The 27,124-nt window shown below is 42.7% G+C and overlaps 1 protein-coding gene and 1 long non-coding RNA gene across 8 annotated transcripts in view; one reads left to right on the top strand and one right to left on the bottom strand.

Moving 5' to 3' along the window:
- The window catches only part of FBN1 (fibrillin 1), a 220,302-nt gene that overhangs the window by 45,765 nt on the left and 147,413 nt on the right, over window positions 1-27,124 (top strand). The gene's annotated exons all lie outside the window — the stretch shown is intronic.
- Window positions 9,243-27,124, bottom strand: part of LOC140894953 (uncharacterized) — a 57,985-nt gene continuing 40,103 nt past the window's right edge. The window contains exon 3 of the long non-coding RNA XR_012154010.2: window positions 9,243-12,185. This is a non-coding gene — a long non-coding RNA (uncharacterized LOC140894953). The remainder of the gene's footprint in view (window positions 12,186-27,124) is intronic.

The raw sequence follows: 27,124 nt of genomic DNA, 5'->3' as shown, positions 1-27,124 counted from the left end.
ACAGAATAAAAATGTGTCTGCAGGTCTCTAGGGTGATGCCGATCCCAGGGATGTGATGACTTTTTTTTTATTTTTATATAAATTTTGAAAAGTGTATGGCACCTGGAAGAATACTAGAGAGAAAGCATTATTTCAAAATAATACTTTGGCTTTGAGAACCTGACACAAATGTGCATTTGCCTATAATTTGTGACCTAACTAATGGCATCAGTGGAACACTTTAACAGTCCAAGAAAGATCTAGTGCCCACGTTGCCAGTGTGTTCATAATCCAGAATGTTTTGAGTTCTCTGTTGTGCATGTGCTGTGCTATCCAGTGAGTGGAGCAATGATTAATTGAGTGCTGTGAAGGGAAAGCACATGTTATGCTGACAATACCTAATGAACTTGCCTAATAAAATCTTGAATATGGAACAGCTAGTTTTAAAAAATTCAAGCTGACAAAGTTACAATGGTTGATGGGGGAGGGGGAAACCTGCTTTCCGACTGATGTGTAGGGGATATAGTCTTAGGGCCTATTGGCATCAGTGAGATTTACACCTGTAAACTTCCCATTTGTGGTGCCATTGATTTTACTTTTGAGCCATATATTTTGGGGATCTTTGATAAACCAATGTATTAGAACAGCGTTACTCAAACTGGGGTCTGCGGATCCCCAGGGGTCTGCAAGGGTACACTAGGGGGTCCACTGGCCCCACTGATCAACTCCTTTCCCTTCCTACCAGGGCCTCCTGCATGCTGGGAAACAGTTGTTCAGCAGCATGTAGGAGATACTGGGAAGGAGGGGAGAAGCGGGGATGGGGTGCCCTCGGGGGAGGGGGTGGAAAGAGGCGGGGAAGAGGAGGGGCAGGAGTGGAGCGGAGGCGGGAAGAAGTGGGTGGGGCCTGGGGGATGAGGGTGGAGTGAGGGTGGGGCCTGGGGCTGAGTAGGAGGGGTGGAGGGGTCCACCACAAATTTTAAATCAATATGGGGGTCCTTGGGTTGCTAAAATTTGAGAACTGCTGTATTAGAGCATAAGAACATTAGAATGCCTATGCTGGCTCAGACCAATGGCCAATTTAGCTCACTATCCAATCTTCCGACAGTGGCTGGTGCCAGGTGCTTCAGAGGGAATGAACAGAACAGGGCATATATCAAGTGATCCATCCCTTGTTGTCCAGTCCCAGCTTCTGGCAGTCAGAGGCATAGGGACACCCAGAGCATGGGGTTGCCTTCCTGACCATCTTGGTTAGTAGCCATTGATGGACTGATTCTCCATGAACTTATCTAATTATTTGTTTTAACCTAGTTATACTTTTGGCCTTCTCAACATCCCCTGGCAATGAGTTCCACAGGTTGACTGTGCATTGTGTGAAGAACTACTTCCTTATGTTAGTTTTAAACCTGTTGCCTATTAATTTAATTGGGTGACTCCAGGTTCTTGTATTATGTGAAGGAGTAAATAACATTTCCTTATTCACTTTCTCCAAATTATTAATGATTTATAGACCTGTATCATATCCCCTCTTAGTTATTTCTTTTCTAAGATGACTGGCCCCAGTCTTTTTAATCTCTCCTTATATGGAAGATGTTCCATATCTTAATCATTTTGTTGCCCTTCTCTGTACTTTTTCCAATTCTAATATATATTTTTTGAGATGGTGAAACCAGAACTGCACTCAGTATTCAAGGTGTGGATGTACCATGGATTTATATAGTGGCATTATGATATTTTGTGTCCTATTATCAATCGCTTTGCTAATGGTTCCTAATATTCTGTTAGCTTTTTTTGACTGTCACTGCACATTGAGAGAACTACCCAGAATGACTCCAACATCTTTCTTGAGTGGTAACAGCTAATTTAGACCCCAGTGTTTTGTATGTATAGTTGGGATTACATTTTCCAGTGTGCATTACTTTGCGCTGTAAAGCCAACCACATTGTTGTGTTTAGAGACTGGTCATAGGATAATAATAGGTCAGGATTGGGGTAGGGTATCTGTGGAACTTATCTTGGTAACTGAGGACTACAGTTAACACTTTTTCATGTTTTCCTTTGATGCAACAGCTGAGAGGTATAGAAGGAGTAGTCTCCTTGGGTGCTGTGGGCCTGGGAAGATCATTCCATACATGTTTATTTTGTGGCCTGATATTGGAAGTCAGTTGAAATGGGACCCCAGGTTGAGCACAGGTGTTTGTGGCAATCATTGTCAGCAATTGGTGAAGCTGAACCAGTGCTGAACGTAATTAGCTACAAGCGCAGACATGACCAACCACAATCAGCATCATTTCAGGAACCCTGGTTAAAACTTTCTCTGTGCCAAGTTGGTGTTTGGCTCTGACTCATTGGGTGGTGGAAGGAGTATTTACCAAAAGGTGAAGGAGTGAATTAAACTAAACCAAATTAAAGCCTTGTTAATTCTAAGTGAGAGTGTCCACAGGTCTTTAACTAATCCACACATTTAATTAATTCAGATTAATTTTCCTGATTGTCCCCATCTATAGAAGTCCTAAAAAGGAGGTTGGAATCTTATCTGAAATCAGTGCTCCTTGATACTAGGTAAAACAAGAAAAGAGCTTTCCTAAATTGTCTGACTAGTTTCCCAGAGGGCAGCTCCTGCATAGGGTCACCAGATGTCCTGATTTTTTTATAGGGACAGTCCCGATATTTGGGGCTTATTTGGCTCCTATTACCCCCTACCCCCGTCCCGATTTTTCACACTTGCTGTCTGGTCACCCTACTCTTGCACAATGAGACAGACTGTGTGAGTGAGCTTTGGTGACAAAGACAGGGCAGGAATCATTCTGGCATAATTAGAGTAATTCTGAAGTGATTTTCCTATGTGAATGAAGTGTTTCTCTTCTCTTAAGAGCACAATTCCCATTATTGTTCATACTCATCCTGTAGCTGAGAAGAACTTGGGTGTCTTTATTTTTCTCACCTTGTGACCATTATTATAAGGAACAGCAATGTGTTGAAGAAATCAGACTAACACAACTGCCTTCTAGTTACTATATCCACAGAGAGGGAATAGAAAACTAAGGGTCATGTGGTAAAGTAAACAAATACAGAGTTACCTGCTAAAGACCTGTTTTCATGCTATGGACAGATTTTAGATTAGAAGGAGACAGTTGAGACAACATTGCCATACCACTGTAACTTGTTTGCTGCTCTGTGAGGATAGGCTGTATCTGCAGAGCTGTGTGCAAATGTAACAGTTTTGCAGCACACACACAGAAAGACAGTTTGGGGTCCTGCCTTTACCTGGATTTGCTGGGCTGGTGTCTCCTTATTGTGGTTCTTGGCTGGCGTGAGCAATTGATATCATGTAATCACTGTAAAGCCAATGGGAAAGTAGTCGGCCTTTCATTTTCATTTCTAACATTCTTCAGTCGGGAAGAGAGTGTCGGATGCAGGCCAATGACGTGCAAGAAACTGTGTGTTAGAGAAGCCAACAAGACAGGAAAGACTCACTTTTCATTCTTTACTTGATGTTTACCTTGGTTTTGGAGCCTGTACTCCTTCTCAACACCAGACTTACTGGCATTATTTCAGGTCTGTCTTTCTGCTATTGTGTAGTTACAGTCTATGTGTTTGTATGTTTGGGGCTTTATCCTCATCTGGGCCAAGCTCCCCCTTGATACAGCTGAGGGAGGAGAGGCAAAGGGGGCTCTAAGTCACATTTACATCTCTCTCTATCTCCGGGATGTTCAGGTCCAGAGATGGCACTGATATAAGCTAGAGCAGCCAGAAGGGCCAGTGTTCACACTGGAAAGAAGAAAAATTGAACTGGGTCAGGGTGTTAAGAAAGAACAAAGAAGGGTGGGAACTTTAATTTTTCTTAAGAGCCAGAAGAACCAGAGCAGCCTCTCAAATGTTTACCTTGTGTTATTTGTTGACCAAATCTCTGCTGTATACATTCAGTTTCTCACTATTATTGGCTGAACATTCCTATGCTACTTGTTCATCCCTATGAGAGGACCTCCTGCTTGCAATCTGAGGGGGAGAGAACCTCATCTCACCTTTGCCTTGTGCCCCTGACAACTCAAGGAACAAGCCTGTGGTAGATGGAGCAAGGCATCAAGCAATACAGGTGAAAAGCTGATTTGTTGGTCGAGATTTAAGATACCAGTATGATGTTGAAGATGTGCATCTGTAACGGTGCTGGTTCTGGTGGGACCCAACTGAGAGTGCCAATTCAGGACAAATTGCTTAAAGTAGGGCAGTTACAGCCCAAGGCTGGGGTTCCTTTGCATACGAAGCCAAACCAAACTAGCCAAACAGGGAAGACTTTGGTTTTACCCCGCTGGCTAACAACAAGTCACACAAGCAATTCCCTTAGACACTCCAGTTTCCCAGTATCACCACCAGTGCCAGTAAGTGGAGTGCTTACCTGGGCAGCTCCAGTTTGGTGCGAGGGGTGGGGGTGGGAATGGGAATGTGGGGGGTGCAAGAGTCAGGACATGGGGTATGGGGGGGCTGGGTATGGGGGGTGCAGGAGTCAGGGCAGAGGGCTGGGGGCATGTGAGGGGGTGCAGGAGTCAGGGCAAGAGCTGTGGGGGGACTGTGTGTGTGTGTAGGTGCTGGAGTCAGGGCTGGGGTCATGGGGGGTGCAGGGGTCAGGGCAGGAGGCTGGGTGTGTGTGAGGGGGTGCAGGGGTCAGGGCAGGAGGCTGGGTGTGTGTGAGGGGGGTGCAGGGGTCAGGGCAGAGGGTTGGGAGGGTGTGGGGGGGTGCAGGGGTCACGGCAGAGGGCTGGGAGGGTGTGTGGGGGGGTGCAGGGGTCACGGCAGAGGGCTGGGAGGGTGTGTGGGGAGATGCAGGGGTCACGGCAGAGGGCTCGGGGTCTGGGCTGGAGTCGTAGGGGTGGTCCCAGCCCCCTGCCCTGAGCGGCTCACAGCAGGGGGCTGGAGGGGATATGCCCTGATTCCACCTCCCCATCCCCACCTCCTCTCTGCCTCCTCCCCGGGCAGCGAGCACTTTGTGGCTCTGCTTCTCCCTCTCCCTCCCTCGCAAGGGCCATCAGCTGAGGGGCGGAGGGGAGCTTGCCTGCTCTGCAGCAGCAGCCGGCAGGACCAAGCTTCTTCACCCTGCCCAGGGGCAGGGGAGGGGAGGGGAGGGGGGCGGAGAAGAGCGGGCCGGGGTGGGCAGGATTTTTAATGGCACGCTGCTGCCTGCCGGGATCCCGGCCTGGGTTCGGCAGCAGGCTGAGTGGGGCTGGTGGCTGGGACTCGGCAGGCAGCAGCGTGCCGTCTTTGGCATGCGTGCCATAGGTTGCTGACCCCTGGTATGGCTGATGGCCCTTAATGGGCCGTCAAGCAGGCTACGCAGAGCTGACACCAACTTCTCTGAGGTATCACCCGAAGCATAGCACTAGTTTGAAATACAGACAGTATAGCGCAGAGGTGGGCAAATTATGGCCCATGGGCCACACACGGGACCCTCCTGCCCAGCTCCTGGGCTCCTGCCCCGGGAGGCTCGCCCCCGGCCCCTCCCCTGCTGTCTCCCCTCCCCTGCAGACAGTGGAGCGAGTTGTGCGTCGCAAGGCTCTGGGCGGCGGGGCTGTGAGCTCCTGGGGCAGCACAGCTGCAGAGCCCGGTCTGACCCGGTGCTCTGGGCGGCGCGGCTGTAGAGCCGCCAGCCACCAGCGCTCCAGGCAGCGCGGTGAGGGGGCAGGGAGCGGGGGGTTGGATAGAGGGCAGGGGAGTTCAGGGGGGTGGTCAGAGGGCGGGGATGTGGATAGGGGTCGGGGAGGGAACGGGGTTGAATAGGGGCAGTCAGGAAGGAGGGGGGCTTGGATGGGGCAGCAGGGGGCAGTCAGGGGCAGGGATTCTGGGGGCAGTCAGGGGACAGGAAGAAGGGGTGGTTGGATGGGGCAGGGTCCCGGGGGCAGTCAGGAATGAGAGGAGGGGTTGGATGGGACGGCGGGGGGCAGTTAGGGGCGAGGGTCCGGGGGCGGTCAGGGGACTGGGAGTGGGGGTGTGTGTGGATGGGGCAGGGGTCCTGGGGGGGCCATCAGGGAACAGGGGAGGTTGGATGGGGCAGGAGTCTTGGGGGGGGGCACAACCCCCTCCCCTAACCGGCCCTCCATACAATTTCCAAAACCCAATGTAGCCCTCAGGTGAAAAAGTTTGCCCGCCCCCGGTATAGAGCCAATACTTATATCTTTAAATACAAAAATGATACATGCATACAGATAGCATAATCATAACCAGCAAACCACAACCTTGTCTTAGACACCTTATTTGACCCCCTTTGTACAAGATTTGGTGCCACTACAGGGCCTTGGTTGCAACAATGTTCTACACTGTCCCAGTTCAAGTCAATAGTGTCACAGCATCTTCCTTAGTACACAGGAGAGAATAAGGGCAAAACATGCTGAATGATCAGAAGTTGGGCATAACTTAAAATGTTACTTCCTTTTTATCATCTTCCTTGACCCTGGCCCTATTCCATAATAATTGGGGAAGAGAGGAGATTTGAATAACATGAATTAGTTCTTATGGGGGTCTTCAGGAGGGATTTGACTGAGGAGAGTGAGGTGGATTAGTACAAGATGGGGCATTAGTTGGTGTCTGCTAGAGACCACCAAATCACACTACGGAATAGGATGACCAGCTCCTTACACATCTATCTACAATGTGTAGGACAAAAAGCTGTGTGATCGTGGGGATTTCAACTTGAGTGACATATGCTGGAGGTTTAATGCTGCCAGTACTAAAACATCCTTGGAATTTCTAAATACTACAGAAGATAATTTCTAACTCAAAAATTTTTGCAACCAAAACAGAGGAATTCTATATTAGACCTCCTCTTGAAAGATAAAGGGGAACTGATCACAGAACTAAAAATTAATTGTAGCTTAGGTACAAATGATCATGATTTGATCACATTTATAATGTGCAAACAGAATAAAGTGCACACCAGTAACGCACACACACCCCCTTGGTACTTTAAAAAGGCCACCTTCACAAAAATGAAAGCAATCATGAGCCAGATCAGCTGGGAGGAAGCATTTAACCAGAAAAATGTAATTGATAATTGGGAATCCTTTAAAAACACCTTACTAGATACCCAAAAACCAACAATCTCACAATTAAGGAAGGAGGAATATTGGTTAAAAAAAAACGTCCTGATTTAGAGGGGAAGTGAAGGCAAATATCTATATCTGCCTTCACTTCCTATTTTATATATATAAAACAAATGGAAGAAAGGGGAAGAAATATGTGGCCAGCAAAGTTAGGGACAATAATAAGGAATTTAAATATATTAGGAACAAAAGAAGTCGACAATCATATCTGTCCATTACTAGAATGGCAGAATCATCAATAATGATGCACAAAAGGCAGAAGTGTTCAATATATATTTCTTGGGTATATTTGGGAAAAAACAGGTGATGTAGTCTCATCAGAGGATGATGATAACACTCTTGCATTCCACTAGTACCTAAGGAGGCTGTTAAACAGGAATAACAAAAGTTAGACATTTTAAAATCAGCAGATCCAGATAACTTGCATCCAAGAGTTTTTAAAGAGTTGGCTGAGTAGCTGACTGGACGATTAATGTTGATTTTCATGGAACACTGGAGAAATTCCAGAAGACAGGAAGAAAACTAATGTTGTGTCACTTTTTAAAGAGTAAATGGGATGACCCATATCATCTGTCAGTCTAATATAGATTCCATGCAAGATAATGGAGCAACTAATATAGGACTCGATTAATAAAGAATTAAAGGAGGGTAATATAATGAATGCCAATCAAAATTGGTTTATGAAAAATAGATTCTGGCAAATTAACTTAATTTTTTTTAATGAGATAAGTTTGGTAGATGGGGCAATAGTGTTAATGTAACGTATACTTAGACTTTTGTAAGGCCTTTGACTTAGTAATGCACTAGAACAATTAAAACTAGAACAATATAAAATTAACATGGAGCATATTAAATTGATAAAAAGGCTTGCAAATGGATAGGTCTCAAAACGTAACTGTAAACGGGGAATTGTCATCAAGTGGGTGTCCCTCAGGAATCAGTTCTTGGCCCTGTGCTATTTAACATTTTTATCAATGACCCGGAAAAAAACAAAATCTTAACTGATAAAGTTTGCAGATGACACAAAAATTGAGGGAGTGGTAAATAATGAAGAGGACAGATCATTTATAAAGAGAGATCTGGATTGCTTGGTAACCTGGCTGCAAGCAAACACTATGTATTTTAATATGGCTAAAGGTAATGTATATATCTAGAAACAAAGAATGTAGGCCATCCTTATAGAATGGGGGACTCTATTCTGGAAAGCAGTGACTGAAAAAGATTTGAGATTTGTGGTGGATAATCAGCTGAACATGAACTCCCAGGGAGATGCTGTTGCTAAAGAGCTAATACGATCCTTGGATGCATAAACAGGGGACTCTCAACTATCAGTAGAGAGATTTTTACCTTTGTTTGGCACTTGTGTGACCATTGCTGCAGTAGTGTGTCCTGTTCTGGTGTCCACAATTCAAGAAAGATGTTGAAAAATTGGAGAGAGTTCAGAGAAGAGTGACAAGAATGACTAAGGATTAGAAAACATGTCTTCTGGTGATAGGCTCAATGAACTCAATCTATTTAGCTTAACAAAGCGAAGGTTAATGGGTGTCTTGATTAGTCTATAAGTACCTATGTGGGGAACCAATATTTAGTAACGGGCTCTTCAATCTAGCAGAGAATAATATAATCAAATACAGTGGCTGGGGAAATTGAAGCGAGACAAATTCAGAGTGGAAATAAAGCTTACATTTTTAACAGTGAGGGTAACAATTTAGAAAAATTTGCTAAGGGTTGTGGTGGATTTTCCATCATGGACAATGTTAAAATAAGATTGGATGTTTTTTCTAAAAGAAATGCTCTAGGAATTATCTGTGGGAAATTCTATGGCCTGTGTTATAAAGGCAGTCAGACTAGATGATCACAATGGTACCTTCTGCCTTTGGAATCTGTGGGTATGTTTGTACTGCACACTAAGACTGGGCTCTGAAACAGATTTGAGCTCAAGTCCTCCTCCTGTCCACACACGCATCAATCTGACTTGGGTCAGCAAGCCCTCGGTACCCAGATCCTAGGACCCTGCTGGGGGTGGGGGAGTGGGTGAGTCAGAGCCCAAATCTCACTGGCTCTGTCTACGGCATGCATCCAATGAAGTGAGCTGTAGCTCACGAAAGCTCATGCTCAAATAAATTGGTTAGTCTCTAAGGTGCCACAAGTACTCCTTTTCTTTTTGCACATACAGACTAACACGGCTGTTACTCTGAAACCTACACAGCAGTGTAATCCTAGGGTTCAAACTCAGGCTTAAGCCTACCCATTCCTTTCATCTACACACACAAATTGTGCTAACTTAGGGCTCAGACCTAGGGCTCCAAGACTCCACAGCGGTGGAGGATCTGAGCCTGAGTCAAGGCATGACCCAGGGTTCAAGCCCTATTGCTTTGCAGTATGGCCACAGCCCCACTGGAGTCGTTCTCTGGGAGTCTGCCAAAAGTATCCCACAATCCTATGACCAACTTTCTTTGTCCTTTGGATGGTCAACTTTGGGGGACAGTCAAGTTTTCCCACACTGCAATACTGAGAGAGGGCTAGAGTGGCCACATTTTGGGTATGGTTAAAAAAACTGACCTGATTTAGAGGGAAAGTGAAGGCAGCTACAACTATATAAACAAATAGAAGAAAGGGGACCTTTCTTACCCTGTGGCTATGTCTGCACTGCAACAAAAGACGTGTGGCATGGCTGAGGCTGGCCCGGGCCAGCTCTCATGGGGCTGGGGCTGCGGGGCTATTAAATTTCAGTGTATTGTTTGGGCTTGGGGATCTCAGAGCCTGGGCCAGCCCAAACATCTGCGCTGCTATTTTTAGTCCCACCGTTTGAGCCCCACAAGCTTGAGTCAGCTGACCTGGGCTCTGAGACTGAGTGTTGCAGGATTTTGATCGCAGTGTAGACCTACCCTATGAGTGTGTCACTGTGGCTCTGTGGATCACAACTGAGAATACCAAATTCAGGACAAACAGCTGAGAAATAGGGCAGCCACACCCCAAAACTGGTGGTTATTCTCCCATGAGATACACCAAACCAGCAACAAAAGTAAACTACTGTTTCACCACACTGGCTAACAAGAAGTCAGAAAAGCAGTCTCCTTGGGCATTCCAGTCCTGGACTCAACACCCAGACACTAGACTTAAAGATGAGTGGTTATTTAAAACCAGTTTCATCAAACAAAAGGTTCTTCTGATCCCAAAGGACCAGCCACACACCCAGGTCAATATATATAAGATAGATCTTACCCAGTAATCATGCTGTTGCCAGTCCTTTAGTATTTAAAATCTATAGGTTTATTTATAAGAAAGAAAGAAAGGTGAGAGTTAAAATTGGTTAAAGGAATTAAATACATACAATACTTGCAGAGTTCTTGGATCAGGCTTGTAGCAGTGATGGAATAAATTGCTGGCTTGTTAAGTTAAGTCTCTGGTTGCTTCCAAATCATTGGAAGGTCCTCAGTCCTTTGGTTAGAATGCTCCCATTAATGTAAGTTCATAGTCCAGAGGTTTGAGCAAGAAAGAGGCAAAATGGAGATGTTTCCGGGGCCTTTTATAGCTTCTGCCAACTGAAGGGAAACACATTGTTCTTACTGTGGAAAATTGCAGGTAACAAGATGGTGTTTGGAGTCACATTGGCAAGTCACATGTCCATGCATGATTTCGCTTAGTCACAGCAGAAGCCATTACCTTTATTCCAGATAGAAGGTTCACAGGAAAGTCTATTAAGTGTAGACAGGTATCTCCCTTGGTCCATTGTGAGTTAAGTGCTCCTTGATGAGCCATTTAACTTGAATAGTCCCTTCAAGATGTGCAAGCTAAATACCTTGTTGTTGTTGTTACCACATGAGCAAACTTTTAAAATACAGGTACATAGTTATATTCATAACTTCAGATACAAAAATGATACATGCATATAAATAGCATAATCATATTCAACAAATCATAACTTTTCTATCAACTCCTTACTTGACACACTTTTATATAAGATTTGTTGCTATTATGTAACAGTGGTAGCAACAATGATCTACACGGTCATATTTTATTCAGATAATGTTGCAGACTGGAAATGGAAGGTCATTCCATTAGTAAGGGGTATCATAAAGGTGACATAGAAACAGGTGAGGGAAAGAGAGGCAAAAGAGTGTGGAATCAATAACAGAGGGGCTGAGGGAGCAGTTTTACGCCCAAAGCTTTTGACATTCATGGCACGTCTACACATCAAATGTCAGCCCATGGCAGTGAGTCTCAGAGCCTAGGTTTACTGACTTGGGCTTGCAGGCTCATGCTGCAGCCCTAAAAATAGCTGTGCAGATATTTGGGCTTGGGCTGGAGCTCAGGCTATGAAGCCCAGCCCCTCCCTAGGACTCTGTGACTCGCTACCATGGGCTGTGTAGATGTACCATAAACAGGGGCGGAGCTGTGGAGAGCTTTGAATCATAGACCCATAGGGTTAGAAGGAACCGCAAGGGTCATCTGGTCTAACTCCCTGCCAAGATGCAGGCTTTGTTGTGTCTAAACCATCCAAGACAGCTGGTTTTCCAGCCTACTTTTGAAAACCTCAAGTAAATGAGTTTCCACAATCTCCATAGGCAGTCTGTTCCATTGTCCTCCTGTTCTTACAGTTAGGAAGTTTTTCCTGAGATTTAATTGAAGGCAGGGATAAGGAGTTTAGACTGAATATTAGACGAGGGGAGGGAAACTAATAGAGATGCATTCTATTCATGTGAATGGCTGTTCTGTAAAAAACATTATTTGGACACAAGCATAAGCAATAAAAGATTAAAGCCTCTGCAAGCTACCTAGCTGGGTAGTTAACCTGTGTGGTTATCTAAATCATGTGAAATACTTCTCTTGGCATGAGACAGAGTGGACAAAGTGAGGGGGCATGCTTTCTGTCTCATGCTACCATGGTCTGATGAAATAGTCCCATCGTTTTTTCCTTCTTGTTCCAACAGCAACCTAATAAGACATGGCTACATGGAAGAAAACTGATGTACTAAATTAACGGAGCAAAATTAGTTCCAAATACAGTCCAGGGAGTTATGTTTTTAGAAACCCACCTTGAATCTAGCACCAATGTTTCAGCTATTTGCTGACATCCGTATAGGAAAGAAAAAGTACTTCTTATTATGGCTGCTGTCTGAAAGGAAGATGAGAGGGTAAATTAGGTTAGTGGAAACTAAAGAAGTGTAGTAGAAGAGGTGTTTATATAATTTGTCATTGAATAACTGGATTGTTTAAATTTGAGGCCAGTTAAAAAAAATCCTCTGGATTTTTACTATTTCTAATAAATTAATTAATTTATTTTTTAAAAAATTGTAAAAATTATGTCAAATTCAATTGTAGACTCTTGATTAAACTTCTTGGGGGTAAGACCAAAGCCACCAATGTGTGTGAGAATGATTCTGCTCTTCTTATTACAGTTGATTACAGTGTGCTCTGTTATAAAGGGTGGAGACACTTGGTGGTTCTCCAAAGAAAGTGAGTAATAATTGACCTAATGTACAGTGCACATGAATAACATATTCTTTTGGTAAGAAATTTATGTTTTACAGGGTGTGCTAGAGTTCACATCCCTTTTTTACGTCTTCCAAAAGATTTTAAAATACTCAGCTGCTCTATTAAATTTCTAATTCAACAAAGACTCAAATGCAAAGTATGTATTAGATAAAGCTCTTGCGTCGTGTCCAAATGCTGAAAAATCTTTTAATCTGCCTTGAAAACAGCTGTTTAGAATTTTGAATAGAAATAATAACAATTTTCCTCAGCATATATTATTGTTGTTCACATCAGTCCCAGACTGGAATACATTTCTCTTCGTTAAACTGATGTGAAGTATTTCTGCTGTTATAAAGGTTCAGCTGTCTTCTAAACATACCAGGAGCGATAGTCTGGCCCCAATGAAGCCAATAGGAGTTTTGTCTTTGACTTCAGAGAGGGGTGAGAAGCAGGATTTCACCTGAGGTGTTTTGATTTGCTCAGAAGACAGGAGTTGACTTTAACTCCTTCAGTGCCAGGCTCATGAATGTGGCCTTATTGGGGTGTTCCTGTTAGTACCACTATATCTTCATGACTATCTAGTTTCCCTTTAATGGTACTACTTTTAGTCCCCATGAACACATTCAAATAAATGGTAAGGTGTTTACACATATGAAGCTTTTAATCCTCTCTTCATAAATAAATGCGTAATCTTGTAAAAATATTCATATACCAGCTCTGCATTAAATAATGTTAAGTAAAATTGAGTTCCTCGGCATGTGCATTCAAAGAAATCACAAAAGAATTCAAGGTGATTAACACAATACCAAAAGAAATAATGATTTGTCATTTGAAAAATGGTGCCCAAGCCCCACGGGCCTGGCTTGCATTTATTCCACAACTCTTCATTTTGTCATATCCAGAGGATAAATTCTACATGCGTTTCACAAAGGAATTGGTCGTATATGAGAACACATGGGCACTTTGGTTTTTTTTGAGACTCAGATACAGAAATTCTGTACTGTCAGGGGAAATGAAGCCTGGATGCTTATGTCAGCCGACTCCAGTGAGGGGTGTAAGGGAGTTGGAGGCACCTTGTTCTGTGAATAGGCACAGGCATTTTGGATACATGTAAGACATGTTCAATTACAAATATGAAATCACTTTTAGCAAAGAAGATTCTCTTTTTTTGTGTAGGCTCAGGGTGCCAGATGGGGATTGTCATTACCTGGTCAGGGGGATTTAGGTCTTTTAAAAAATTAGTGATTATGGGTAGGGAAAGATACTGTATTAAAATGATGGCAAACTAAGTGGGTATGCTACTGTTATAGCCAATAATGCCGTCTACTCTTTATTTTGGGCTTAGTACCCTGCATTTGAAAACCATGTCTTTTTCGTGTTATGTGTATGCTTTAGAAATAGGTGTTGTTGGGATGTTCATGTTTGCATTAGAGGTCACATATGGAAATGTAAGAACGCAGCGTGTGCATGTGTACCGCAAACAATGCTACCAATGAAAAGCAGATAGCCCATTAACTTTACAAAGGGAATGTACGCATTTCTTACTAGGAGCCTGATCCCATTACATTTTTCTATTAAGTTCAGTGAGCTTTGGATCAGTCCCTGACTTTGGTGTATGGAAAAGTCCTGAGTTCTTTTTTCAGTGAGGGCACTGCATCTTTTAGTAATCAAACCTGAACCTGGTTTGCAACTGCACATAGGTAGGGTGACCAGACAGCAAGCGTGAAAAATCGGGATGGGGGTGGGGGGTAATAGGAGCCTATATAAGAAAAAGACCCAAAAATCGGACTGTCCCTATAAAATCAGGACATCTGGTCATCCTACACATAAGGACATTCTAAAAATACAGGGCACCCGTTGATGTCAGTGGGATCCCATGCATCCAGCCATGAGCAGTATTTGGTTCCAGACATGCAACATGCATGCTGTATTTTACTTTCCTGAAAACAGAAGCATGAAGATTTATGTGAAAAACCAACAAGATCATTGAATGAACAGGGTTTTAATTAGCTATTTAAAAGATACTGATTCAATTTCTCATTCCTAATTAAGTGAATTGGAGGGGGGGAGGGTGTCAAAGCAATCTTCTTGCCAAGTGAGAGTTCCAGTCTGGTGGTTCTCATTTTAAACATGTGGGCTAAACTACATTATCTTTGTAATTTAGGCTTACAGTATATTCACACACTAATAAAAGCTGTGTTTAAGGGCAGTCTAACCACATCAAGCTGATTTTATTTTATAACACTAAACAATTTAATGCTTTAAAAACATTTTTCTAATTCCAATTTATCTATCAGAAGTACGGCATGAAAAGTGAAGCTTAATTATTAAAATAAGGGTTCATGGCTGTTCCTAACCCAAGCACCCCCTAACAGGAATGATATGGAGAAATGGCATACTTTCTGGGAACTTGCCTTTTGGACAGAATGCAAAATAACTGTGATCATTAGGAGGAAGTTTTCTCTGCCCCTGAAGTGTCCCAAATTACGGGCTTTCTATTGTGTTATGGGATGTTTTTGTTTTGCTTTGCTTTTTAAAGCACCACTTTTCCCACAATATTGGTGTGAATGCAGCTGTAACTTTCAGTATCAGTCAAAATACTGAACTACAGGCCAGTCAGTCTCACCTCAGTCCCTGGAAAAATCATGGAGCAGGTCCTCAAGGAATCAATTCTGAAGCATGTAGAGGAGAGGAAAGTGATCAGGAACAGTCAGCATGGATTCAACAAGGGCAAGTCATGCCTGACTCATGTAATTGCCTTCTATGATGAGATAGCTGGCTCTGTGGATGAAGGGAAAGCAGTGGACGTGTTGTTCCTTGACTTTAGCAAAGCTTTTGACACTGTCTCCCACAGTATTCTTGCCAGTAAGTTAAAGTAGTATGGGCTGGATGAATGGACTATAAGGTGGATAGAAAGCTGGCTAGATTGTCAGGCTCAACGGGTAGTGATCAATGGCTGCATGTCTAGTTGGCAGCCGGTATCAAGTGGAATGCGCAAGGGTCGGTCCTGCGGCCGGTTTTGTTCAATATCTTCATAAATGATCTGGAGGGTGGTGTGGATAACACTAAACTTTGCAGATGACACTAAACTGGGAGGAGAGGTAGATACGCTGGAAGGTAGGGATAGGATAGAGAGGGACCTAGACAAATTGGAGGATTGGGCCAAAAGAAATCTGATGAGGTTCAACAAGGACAAGTGCAGAGTCCTGCACTTAGGACAGAAGAATCCCATGCACCGCTACAGACTAGGGACCGAATGGCTCGGCAGCAGTTCTGCAGAAAAGGACCTAGGGGTGACAGTGGACGAGAAGCTGGATATGAGTCAACGGAGTGCCCTTGTTGCCAAGAAGGCCAATGGCATTTTGGGATGTATAAGTAGGGGCATTGCCAGCAGATCGAGGGATGTGATCGTTCCTCTCTATTCGACACTGGTGAGGCCTCATCTGGAGTAGTGTGTCCAGTTTTGGGCCCCACTCTACAAGAAGGATGTGGAAAAATTGGAAAGAGTCCAGCAGAGGGTGACAAAAATGATTAGGGGACTGGAACACATGAGTTATGAGGAGAGGCTGAGGGAACTGGGGATGTTTAGTCTACGGAAGAGAAGAATGAGGGGGGATTTGATAGCTGCTTTCAGCTACCTGAAAGGGGGTTCCAAAGAGGATGGCTCTAGACTGTTCTCAGTGGTAGCAGATGACAGAACAAGGAGTAATGGTCTCAAGTTGCAGTTGGGGAGATTTAGGTTGGATATTAGGAAAAACTTTTTCACTAGGAGGGTGGTGAAACACTGGAATGGGTTACCTAGCGAGGTGGTGGAATCTCCTTCCTTAGAAGTTTTTAAGGTCAGGCTTGACAAAGCCCTGGCTGGGATGATTTAATTGGGGATCGGTCCCGCTTTGAGCAGCGGGTTGGACTAGATGACTTCCGGAGCTCCCTTCCAACCCTGATATTCTATGATTCTATGAAAATAGTCTGTTCTGCCATTAACATTTCTGGGGCTGATGTGTGTGTATCAGTAGCCATCTAGATCCCTAAATGTTCCCATTCAGTTACAAATTAAAACCAAAAACTTACTTTCAAACTTATAGTGAATTTTTTTTTTTAAGTACAAGTTTGAATTGGCACCATAACTACTAAACCTTGCATTTCAGGCTGATGCCAGAGCTCCCGCAGAGGAACTGTATACACTGTACTGCACTCTATAAGCTTACTCTCCTTAACACTTCAATTTGAAGAGGTCTGGTTTATCACTGGTTAACCCCATCCTGTTTTCCATTTTCTCCACTCTCTTCCCAACAATTATGGGAAGCTCCTGTACTCTCATGTAGCTTAATGGTTCTTTTGCCTTAAATCCCAGACAGAAATTGGCCCCTAATAGGCATAATGTCCACTGCTTTGGAATGTGAATCTGTATTGGCTGAGAGGTTGGGAGAGTTGGATTTGGCTGGAACAGGTTCCCAACTATTAAACACCATGGGCTTGATTCAAAGCCTGTTGAAGTAATAGATTCTCACTGACTTCAGGTTTATTTTCATTTGCCAATTTACTGCATTTTCTGTGTGTGAGGTGGGTGGGTGGGGGTTATGTCACGTATGGCATGTGTCATCTCTGCAGCTGGATTAAGCCATTCCTGATGTAGTTTGCAACCCTTTAACTCTTATTTCATCTGGTGAAGCATTTGTTTTCCCTATTGTCTGACAATCAAGTATGAGAATAATATCAGGGCAAAACATTTGGACCACATCAGTTTGAGGAGAACAGGCCAAAAAGAATGTGGAAATCAACTGCCTACAGATGGGAAATGGTCCTTTTGGAAAATATGAGGTTAATAGCTGCAATTTATGTAACTTTGTTTATTCATATGTGGTCGCCTAGTGCTAGCTAGTACATAATATGTCAGAGAAAATAGCCAGATGAGACAGTCTAGTGTATTATGTTAATGATCTACTCATCACAGTGCTTTTATATTCTCATGCATTTCTTAAGCCGATACCTTTCTGCTGGACAGAATATGAACAGAACCTTGCTTTTGACCCTTCCTTTCCTTAAAAATCACATCCATTAAGGCAAGGCACCCCACTCCCAGGGTGGAACCAAGATTTGTTGGGGTCAGCTTGGTATTCAGATTCTCTTCCTAGCTGGCTTTGTTTGGCTGGCTGCTCCTGGCTATGCCTCCCTTTTAACTAGTTGGTTGGCTGGCCTTTGCTGGCAAGCTTCCCTCTCCTGGTTGGCTGGCCCCTCATGGCTGGCTGACCCATCTCTTCCTTTCTTCTTTCCCCATCTCTTCCTCCCCATGGGTCTCCTCACTCCCATAGTTTGTCTCTCCTCTTGCTCCCGTCACCACCTTCTTGTTTGCCTCCCCACCTGTTATATTCACTTTGATCCTTTCTCCCTTGCTACATCCTTCTTTCCTATGCTCTCTCTTTCTTTGTTGGCTGTTTGTCCCTGTTTCCCTCACACCTGTTCTCTAACCCCTTTTCTCTCCTGTTTTCCCCCTTTTCCTCAAATTTGTTCCATTCATCCCAGTGCATTGGGGGCACTGCCTGGGGAGCCTAACCTAGCAACCACTTTCATTAAAACAGAGGAAATGATATTTTTACTAAAACACCATCTAAGAATGTTTTTGAGGGTTTTATTTTGGTGGCTTGTGGAGATTCGCCCTTGGTATATGCCTCTCTTTCCTGAACTTCACGGATTTATGAGCCCAGTCTACACTCAAGCAAATCTTACAGTAATACATCTGATAGAAACCCTATTAAAGTGTCACATAATTCTTCTGTATCTTCATACCCATCATTGTTGTCTACCAAGAAATCTGCGTATCAAATAACAGCTTTTCTCTTCTATAATTGGCAATTGTCTCCTGCAGGATTCCTTTAGAAATGCTTCAGCCCACTGTTTCAGACATTACAATTGCAATTGTGGTCTCACAAACACTTCATTATGTCAGTGTGGAATAAGAATTTTTTTTAGTGATCACAATGATGGGAAAGGAAGTACAGGCAAATATCATGGCAGCTAAATAGAAGTTTGCTGAAGAACCTGGTATTTAAAAAAGAAGTTCCCAAGTAAGATGAGATGCTGCATTTCATAGAGTATTTCTCATGTATTTCAAGCTCAATCTTGCACTCCGTACTCAGCCAAAAGCTCCCACCGACTTCAGTGGAAATGTTGCCTAATTAAGAACTGCATGATTGAGCCCCTTATTAGCTGCTGCATAGCATGTCACTTTCCGTCCGGCTGAAAGCTACGTAAGTATTATCAGTACTGATTGATAGATCAGCCTTAAGGGGTCCTTTTAGGGCAACTCTCTCAAACATTGTCTGTATTGGGGAAAAAAAACCCTCTTCTTTCTTCCTGATGTGTTAAGCCACCTCTCATGTCAGAAATATGAATCCCACCTGAGAGGGCATTGCTGCCACATGGCAGTGTGTTACTGTGAGTGAACACCCCTTGTCCAGCTGCCAAAAGACAGATTCTGAGGCTTGTGGATTGCCTTTTTGCAAATGCTCAGATGAGGTACATTTTTGTGTAAAAATTGTTCATGCAACTTATTGAGTTGGAAAATTAATTAGACTATCTAATTGATTGCACATGAATTCCTCTGAGGAATGTGTTCTATTGCCGGTACGCTTGTACAACACAGAAAATCTCAAGAAATAATTCCTATGGATTTTGACTAGAAGCTGATGACCAACTGTGCATAGAAAGTTAGAGGATGTTAGCATGAAAAAATGTTACATGAAAGTTCTTATTTATTATTTGTATTACAGTTGTGCCACGAGGTCTCAAATGAGCTCTGAGCCCTATTGTACCAAGGGCTGTACAAACATATACTAGATCTTTGCCCTGAAGCGATTACAGTCTCATTAGGCAGAACTCACGGATTGTGTGTCTATGAAGGAAGTACTGTTAACTCCACTTTACAGGTGGGAGACTGAAGCACAGAAAATTGTCACTTCTCCAGTGACACACAAGAAATCTGTAGCAGAGCTAGGAACTGAATTCAGGTCTCCTGAGTCCCAGCCTTCTGTCTTAAACTGAGGAGCATCCTTCCTCTCTAATGATTCAGTCAGTAAGCAATTTCCAGCCTATTATGTACAGTGCTTGGTAAAACTATCACATGATACATGTACATTTGACAGGCATCTGGACCTCAGTTCCTGCATCTGTTTTTACCTGTTAGCAAGAGTACGCTATGCAGTTCATAAAATTTCCCAAACTTCTTTTATCTATAAAAAGTTTAGCAGTAGGCCATAAATAATACATTTAACTATGACAAATTTGAAAAGATATTAAGTATTATGTATTTTAAATACACTCTCATGACCACCACCATCACCCCCCACACACTCCATGGCTTTCAGTAATGTTCATATTATAAATTCCAGCCACGGCTCATTTCTCATGATGAATTAACCATGATGCATCATGCCTGGTTAAGTAGTACATTACACTCAGTTATGTTACCCTGGAGAAAGAGAGAGAGAGAGAGAAAGGGGAGGCAGGTCAACCCCACTCTACTTGAGTGTTAGGAACTCCCACGTTGAGATTTAGTGAGGTTTCCAACACGTAGGCCTACATTTGAGATATTCTCTCCAAAGCCAGGTATGAACACTAAAGTGAGATTGAATTCTATTTATACCCACAGTATCATAGTAAAATATATAGTATAGTATATACTGTACTATAAAATAAACAGTACTATATACTATAGCATAAAATATATAGTATATAGCAAAGTATATAATAAAATCAAAGCTTTTGCTTTAGTCACTTGCCCCCCGCCCCAACTAGTAAAGGGGGAAGGAAACACAGCACAGTCTCCCTTTCATATATGCTCTCCATTCGCAATCAAGAAGGATCTCATGCTGTTTTGTGTGGCAGCAACAGTATTCTGTGTAAGCACGCAAGGAATGAACAGAACTACATGTTCATGTCAGTGTAGTAATTGAATTTCTGCTGACAGCCTGCTTGAGCCCTCTGTTCCCCTCCCCTTCTCTCCTCTCCCCTCTGAGAAAATGTTCCTATTTATTAGTTCCCATTGACATGGATTCTGGGAGCACCACTGTTCTGGATCAACTGCTTGACTCCATTAGATCCAGATGTTTTACATATTTACATTGACATATTTAAATGATTGTCCTGGCAACAAATAAAAAGTTCCACTTTGAAGGAGCTTTGGGATTTACACAGTGTGGAGGTGAGAGAAGCCTGTATTTTTTTGCAAGGGGAATCTTCAAAATAACTAGCTAGGAAGCTTCCAGAACTAAACAGCAAATCATGCAGTGGACCACTTGGTATAAATTAAGATTTCCAAGCTTTTGACACTTCCCTAGGAGCAGATCATTAGTAAAATACAATTGGACCATGTCATTTATGATTGAGCCAATATGGGCCTGATTTTCAAAAGACAGGTTTCAGAGGAACAGCCGTGTTAGTCTGTATTCGCAAAAAGAAAAGGAGTACTTGTGGCACCTTAGAGACTAACCAATTTATTTGAGCATGAGCTTTCGTGAGCTACAGCTCACTTCATCAGATGTTTACCGTGGAAACTGCAGCAGACTTTATATACACACAGAAATCATGAAACAATACCTCCTCCCACCCCACTGTCCTGCTGGTAATAGCTTATCTAAAGTGATCAACAGGTGGGCCATTTCCAGCACAAATCCAGGTTTTCTCACCCTCCACCCCCCCACACAAATTCACTCTCCTGCTGGTGCTAGCCCATCCAAAGTGACAACTCTTTACATAATCAAGTCGGGCTATTTCCTGCATAGATCAAGGTTTTCTCACATCCCCCCCACCCCCATACACACACAAACTCACTCTCCTGCTGGTAATAGCTCATCTAAACTGACCATTCTCCAGGTTTAAATCCAAGTTAAACCAGAACATCTGGGGGGGGGGGGTAGGAAAAAGCAAGAGGAAACAGGCTACCTTGCATAATGACTTAGCCACTCCCAGTCTCTATTTAAGCCTAAATTAATAGTATCCAATTTGCAAATGAATTCCAATTCAGCAGTTTCTCGCTGGAGTCTGGATTTGAAGTTTTTTTGTTTTAAGATAGCGACCTTCATGTCTGTGATTGCGTGACCAGAGAGATTGAAGTGTTCTCCGACTGGTTTATGAATGTTATAATTCTTGACATCTGATTTGTGTCCATTTATTCTTTTACGTAGAGACTGTCCAGTTTGACCAATGTACATGGCAGAGGGGCATTGCTGACACATGATGGCATAGATCACATTGGTGGATGTGCAGGTGAACGAGCCTCTGATAGTGTGGCTGATGTTATTAGGCCCTGTGATGGTGTCCCCTGAATAGATATGTGGGCACAATTGGCAACGGGCTTTGTTGCAAGGATAAGTTCCTGGGTTAGTGGTTCTGTTGTGTGGTATGTGGTTGTTGGTGAGTATTTGCTTCAGGTTGCGGGGCTGTCTGTAGGCAAGGACTGGCCTGTCTCCCAAGACTTGTGAGAGTGTTGGGTCATCCTTTAGGATAGGTTGTAGATCCTTAATAATGCGTTGGAGGGGTTTTAGTTGGGGGCTGAAGGTGACGGCTAGTGGCGTTCTGTTATTTTCTTTGTTAGGCCTGTCCTGTAGTAGGTAACTTCTGGGAACTCTTCTGGCTCTATCAATCTGTTTCTTTACTTCTGCAGGTGGGTATTGTAGTTGTAAGAAAGCTTGACAGAGATCTTGTAGGTGTTTGTCTCTGTCTGAGGGGTTGGAGCAAATGCGGTTGTATCGCAGATACATAGATAAATAGATAAATAGATAGATAGATAAATAGAGACTGGGAGTGGCTAAGTCATTATGCAAGGTAGCCTGTTTCCTCTTGCTTTTTCCTACCCCCCCCCCCCCCCCAGATGTTCTGGTTTAACTTGGATTTAAACCTGGAGAATGGTCAGTTTAGATGAGCTATTACCAGCAGGAGAGTGAGTTTGTGTGTGTATGGGGGTGGGGGGGATGTGAGAAAACCTTGATCTATGCAGGAAATAGCCCGACTTGATTATGTAAAGAGTTGTCACTTTGGATGGGCTAGCACCAGCAGGAGAGTGAATTTGTGTGGGGGGGTGGAGGGTGAGAAAACCTGGATTTGTGCTGGAAATGGCCCACCTGTTGATCACTTTAGATAAGCTATTACCAGCAGGACAGTGGGGTGGGAGGAGGTATTGTTTCATGATTTCTGTGTGTATATAAAGTCTGCTGCAGTTTCCACGGTAAACATCTGATGAAGTGAGCTGTAGCTCACGAAAGCTCATGCTCAAATAAATTGGTTAGTCTCTAAGGTGCCACATTTTCAAAAGAGGCTCCTAACTTTGCAGGGGTTCTGTTTTGGATGCAGAACTGTAGTCACTGAGCATGAAGTTCTGTCCCATTAAAATCACTCAGAGTTCTGCCTTTGACTTCAGTGGAGCCAGGGTTTCACCCATAGGGATGGGTTGTCATAAGTGTTGAGCAGCGGCAGCTCCCATTGACTTCAAATGGGGTGGAAGGTGCTAAGCATCTCTGAAAATGAGGATGTAGCGGTGTTACGTAAATGATTGTCTTGGCAACAAACTCTCATTGACTTCACTGAGGCCAGGATTTCACCATAGACTTCTAAAGCTGAGCACTTCAGAAACTGACATGCCTCAAATTAGTAGAGATGTTTGAAAATTTGTGTCTATATCAGTCATTTGTTTACAGCAATTAATTTTAGTGAGGAAATTGAATTTTGGCAGGTAACAATGTATGTTGTAGGCTTCCCATGGGAACGACCCCCTTCCAAGACTTAGTGGCTTGTACTGGCACCAAGCATGGGACAAATGGAATCTTAGAAACTCCCACCAAGTGATAGAAGAATTGGGGGTTGGGGTTTTTTTGTGTGTGTGTGTGTGTGGGTTTTTTTTTTTGAATGCTTAGATAAATAATAGTTTTGCAGTACCTGTTACATTAGAGTAATGTACACATAGCTTGCAGGAAGACTAAGGAAAAGCAAATTACATCATCACAGATGTTATACAACAGTCAGGAAATGTTAAACAATATGCTGAGAATGTGGAATTATTTTTACATACTGAATAGCAACAATAGACAATAGGTCTGCCATAGTCGGTATGCATGAAAAAGGAAGACCTACAATTCTACTTTAACCAATATGTCAAGTTTAACAAATATTGAATAACGGTGATCTTCATTAAGTTGCCTACTGGGAAGTTCAGTAAGATCTCCTGCCCAGCATGCATATGAAGGCAGAATTTGACCTTAAACTTGGTAACGGCCTATGGCTAAGGATTCCAGGTTTTGGTTTCTATTTTGACTGATGTTTATTTTTGGTTTCAGAGTAACAGCCATGTTAGTCTGTATTTGCAAAAAGAAAAGGAGTACTTGTGGCACCTTAGAGACTAACCAATTTATTTGAGCATAAGCTTTCGTGAGCTACATCCGATGAAGTGAGCTGTAGCTCATGAAAGCTCATGCTCAAATAAATTGGTTAGTCTCTAAGGTGCCACAAGTACTCCTTTTCTTTTTGTTTATTTTTGGCTTATTCCTTAGAAAAATTGGATTTTGTAGCTTTAATATAAAGGTGATGACGTTGCTGTGAGTTGAAATCAGTTAGTTTCATTGTCCCTGGGGTGATGAACATCCCACAGAGCAATGCTGCAGCATCAGTCACGCAGACTTGAGCTGTTCACTGTATTTGGAACACCTGCACACACAATAGAACTTCACGAGCAGAATGCTCCCTGAACTGCATCCACTATGGCTGCTATGCATGACCAAGAAATGAATGGCTGTTAGGATCCTTCCAAAGCAACATTACCACTTTCCAATTGTATCCGAGGTTAGTTTTTTCTAACCAAATATTAGTAAGTTGGAATTGGCGGTGTTTCATAGGCAGCTTCCAGTTTTTAGTGGAATCTCAGCAACTATGACTGAGCCTGAATTAAACCCCAAATGGTTATAGGTTACAATGTTATGCAGGTGGATCAGCTCCTATGCCTACAAGGAGAAACGTAGCTGTTTCCTAGTTACCGTATGTAATGGAGACCTGATTTATTCTCATGCCTGTTGTACACTTTTCCCATCAAATCTCAGTGATAGTGTAATCAGAGTTATTCAGTCTAATTAGAGTATCATTACTACAGGCATTCCTTGTTAAAATACATGCTAAAATGAACGCCACCTTGATGGCTAAACATGAACCAGATTGATCTCAGTTATACCAATGTAAATACAGAATAACTCCATTGATGTCAGAGTTACTCCATATTTGCAGCACTGTAAATGAGGTCAGAATCTGGTCCCATGACACAAAGGGTCGTGCAGTGCTGCTGAGTGCTGTTAGCTGCTGAGTTGAATGCACCATATTGATGTCTGACGTGATCTGTTTATATATCAGTTTAAATTTATAAGACGCTCTGAGATCTTTTGGTATGCAAAGTGCAATGTGGATATAAAACCATGATCAAGGTCACACTGTGAAGATGAAATAGCATATTTGTATATTATTTATTATTGTCTCCAAATAGTGTTTTTGGTGCATTTAGGCAACCAGTTACTGCACAGAATATATAAGTTTCCACTACCTTATGCAAAAAATAGTGATAGTTTATTGCTTATTGGCACTGATAATTGAATAAATTGAGTAATGAAGGACTTTAATTTTACAGCAGATCAGATCTGTGACTAATCAAACTTTTCTGAAATGCTTAGATTTTTAACCTGAAAATCTGTACAAGTGCCTGGCAGAACAGAGTTGGACGGGTGAGTGTGTGTTGTGTGTCAGAGAGAGTCCACATTCCAGTACACTCTGCATGCTTATTATTTCTGCATAGGGGAAACTTTTCCATAGCCATGATTTCCCATGAGTACTGATTCCCTTTTGTTATGGTAAAGAGGGAGAGACTTTCTCCTCCCAAGCCAACTGCTTTTTTGGCAGCCATTAGAATGGGGTAGGAAGAGATTGGCGATTGCTCTGATCTCATTAAGGAACTGCGAGAAGTCTAGAAATCCTGCACTATGAGAGAGGATCACAAAAGCGATTATATATAAAGCTGTCAAGGTTCCTCCCCCACTCTGAATTCTAGGGTACAGATGTGGGGACCTGCATGAAAACCTCCTAAGCTTACTTTCACCAGCTTAGGTTAAAACTTCCCCAAGGTACAAATTAATTTTATCCTTTGACCCTGGATTTCCACTGCCACCACCAAACTTTAACTGGGTTTACTGGGAAACGTAGTTTGGACATGTCTTTCCCCCCAAAATCCTCCCAACACTTGCACCCCACTTCCTGGGGAAGGTTTGGTAAAAATCCTCACCAATTTGCATAGGTGACCACAGACCCAAACCCTTGGATCTGAGAACAATGAAAAAGCATTCAGTTTTCTTACAAGAAGACTTTTAATAGAAGTAAAGGAATCACCTCTGTAAAATCAGGATGGTAGATACCTTACAGGGTAATTAGATTCAAAACATAGAGAATCTCTCCAGGCAAAACCTTAAGTTACAAAAAAGGTACACAGACAGGAATAGTCATTCTGTTCAGCACAGTTCTTTTCTCAGCCATTTAAGGAAATCATAATCTAACACATACCTAGCTAGATTACTTACTAAAAGTTCTAAGACTCCATTCCTGTTCTATCCCCGGCAAAAGCAGCATACAGACAGACGCAGACCCTTTGTTTCTCTCCCTCCTCCCAGCTTTTGAAAGTATCTTGTCTCCTCATTGATCATTTTGGTCAGGTGCCAGAGAGGTTACCTTTAGCTTCTTAACCCTTTGCAGGTGAGAGGATTTTTCCTCTGGCCAGGAGGGATTTTAAAGGGGTTTACCATTCCCTTTACATTTATGACAAATGCAAGCATACACTTATCAAAAAACTTTCCTTACCACATTTATTGCTATTACTTTAAATTATCCAATCTGAAATACATATTCTAATTTCTTTCCCACCATTTCCATTGTGCGTTCACTCTTTGCATTTCACTTAGCTTGGACATTGAAACTGGCCAGTTCCCTTTGTCTCACCTCCCCCTTTTCTTTGTAATCCATTTTATTTCTGGACTGGGTCTCATCCCAGCACACTACAGTTGCATTTGGCTTCACCACACTGCTGAGGAATATTTATATTTAAAAAAAGAAACGAAGAGAACATTCTCGGGGCTTTTTTTTTTACAAAAATTACCCCACACCTTTTTTAAAGAAATCGCAGACATATCCCTTTCAGTTCTGGGTGTTATATTGTCTTTGTAAGAGCATTTCCTCTCCTCTTTCCCTCCCTCCCTGCACCAAGAGATTGCTCTATTTAATCTACTCTAGCTCATTAGGATCTATTTTTCTTACACAGGTTGCACTGCTTTTGGATAGTCAAAACTATTTTCTAGTCAGTATCCTTTGGAGCCAAATAGAAAAACAGACCCAAAAAGTTAGTCTTCTAGTGTTGTCTTTACCTTGCTGTTTAATAGTTAATATCTGTGGTGAGTTAGGAGAGTTTCTATAACGTGGCACTTCTTAAGAACTCTTTTTAAAAAGAAGTAATAACTGCAGCCAACTTGTTCTTTTTAAGTGGAACTTCCAGACTATTTAAATTGAACC

Source organism: Lepidochelys kempii, chromosome 10, assembly GCF_965140285.1.
Source record: "Lepidochelys kempii isolate rLepKem1 chromosome 10, rLepKem1.hap1, whole genome shotgun sequence".
NCBI lineage: Eukaryota > Metazoa > Chordata > Testudines > Cheloniidae > Lepidochelys > Lepidochelys kempii.
Note: the sequence above shows the minus strand (reverse complement) of the source record. Positions and strands in the feature narration are given on the sequence as shown.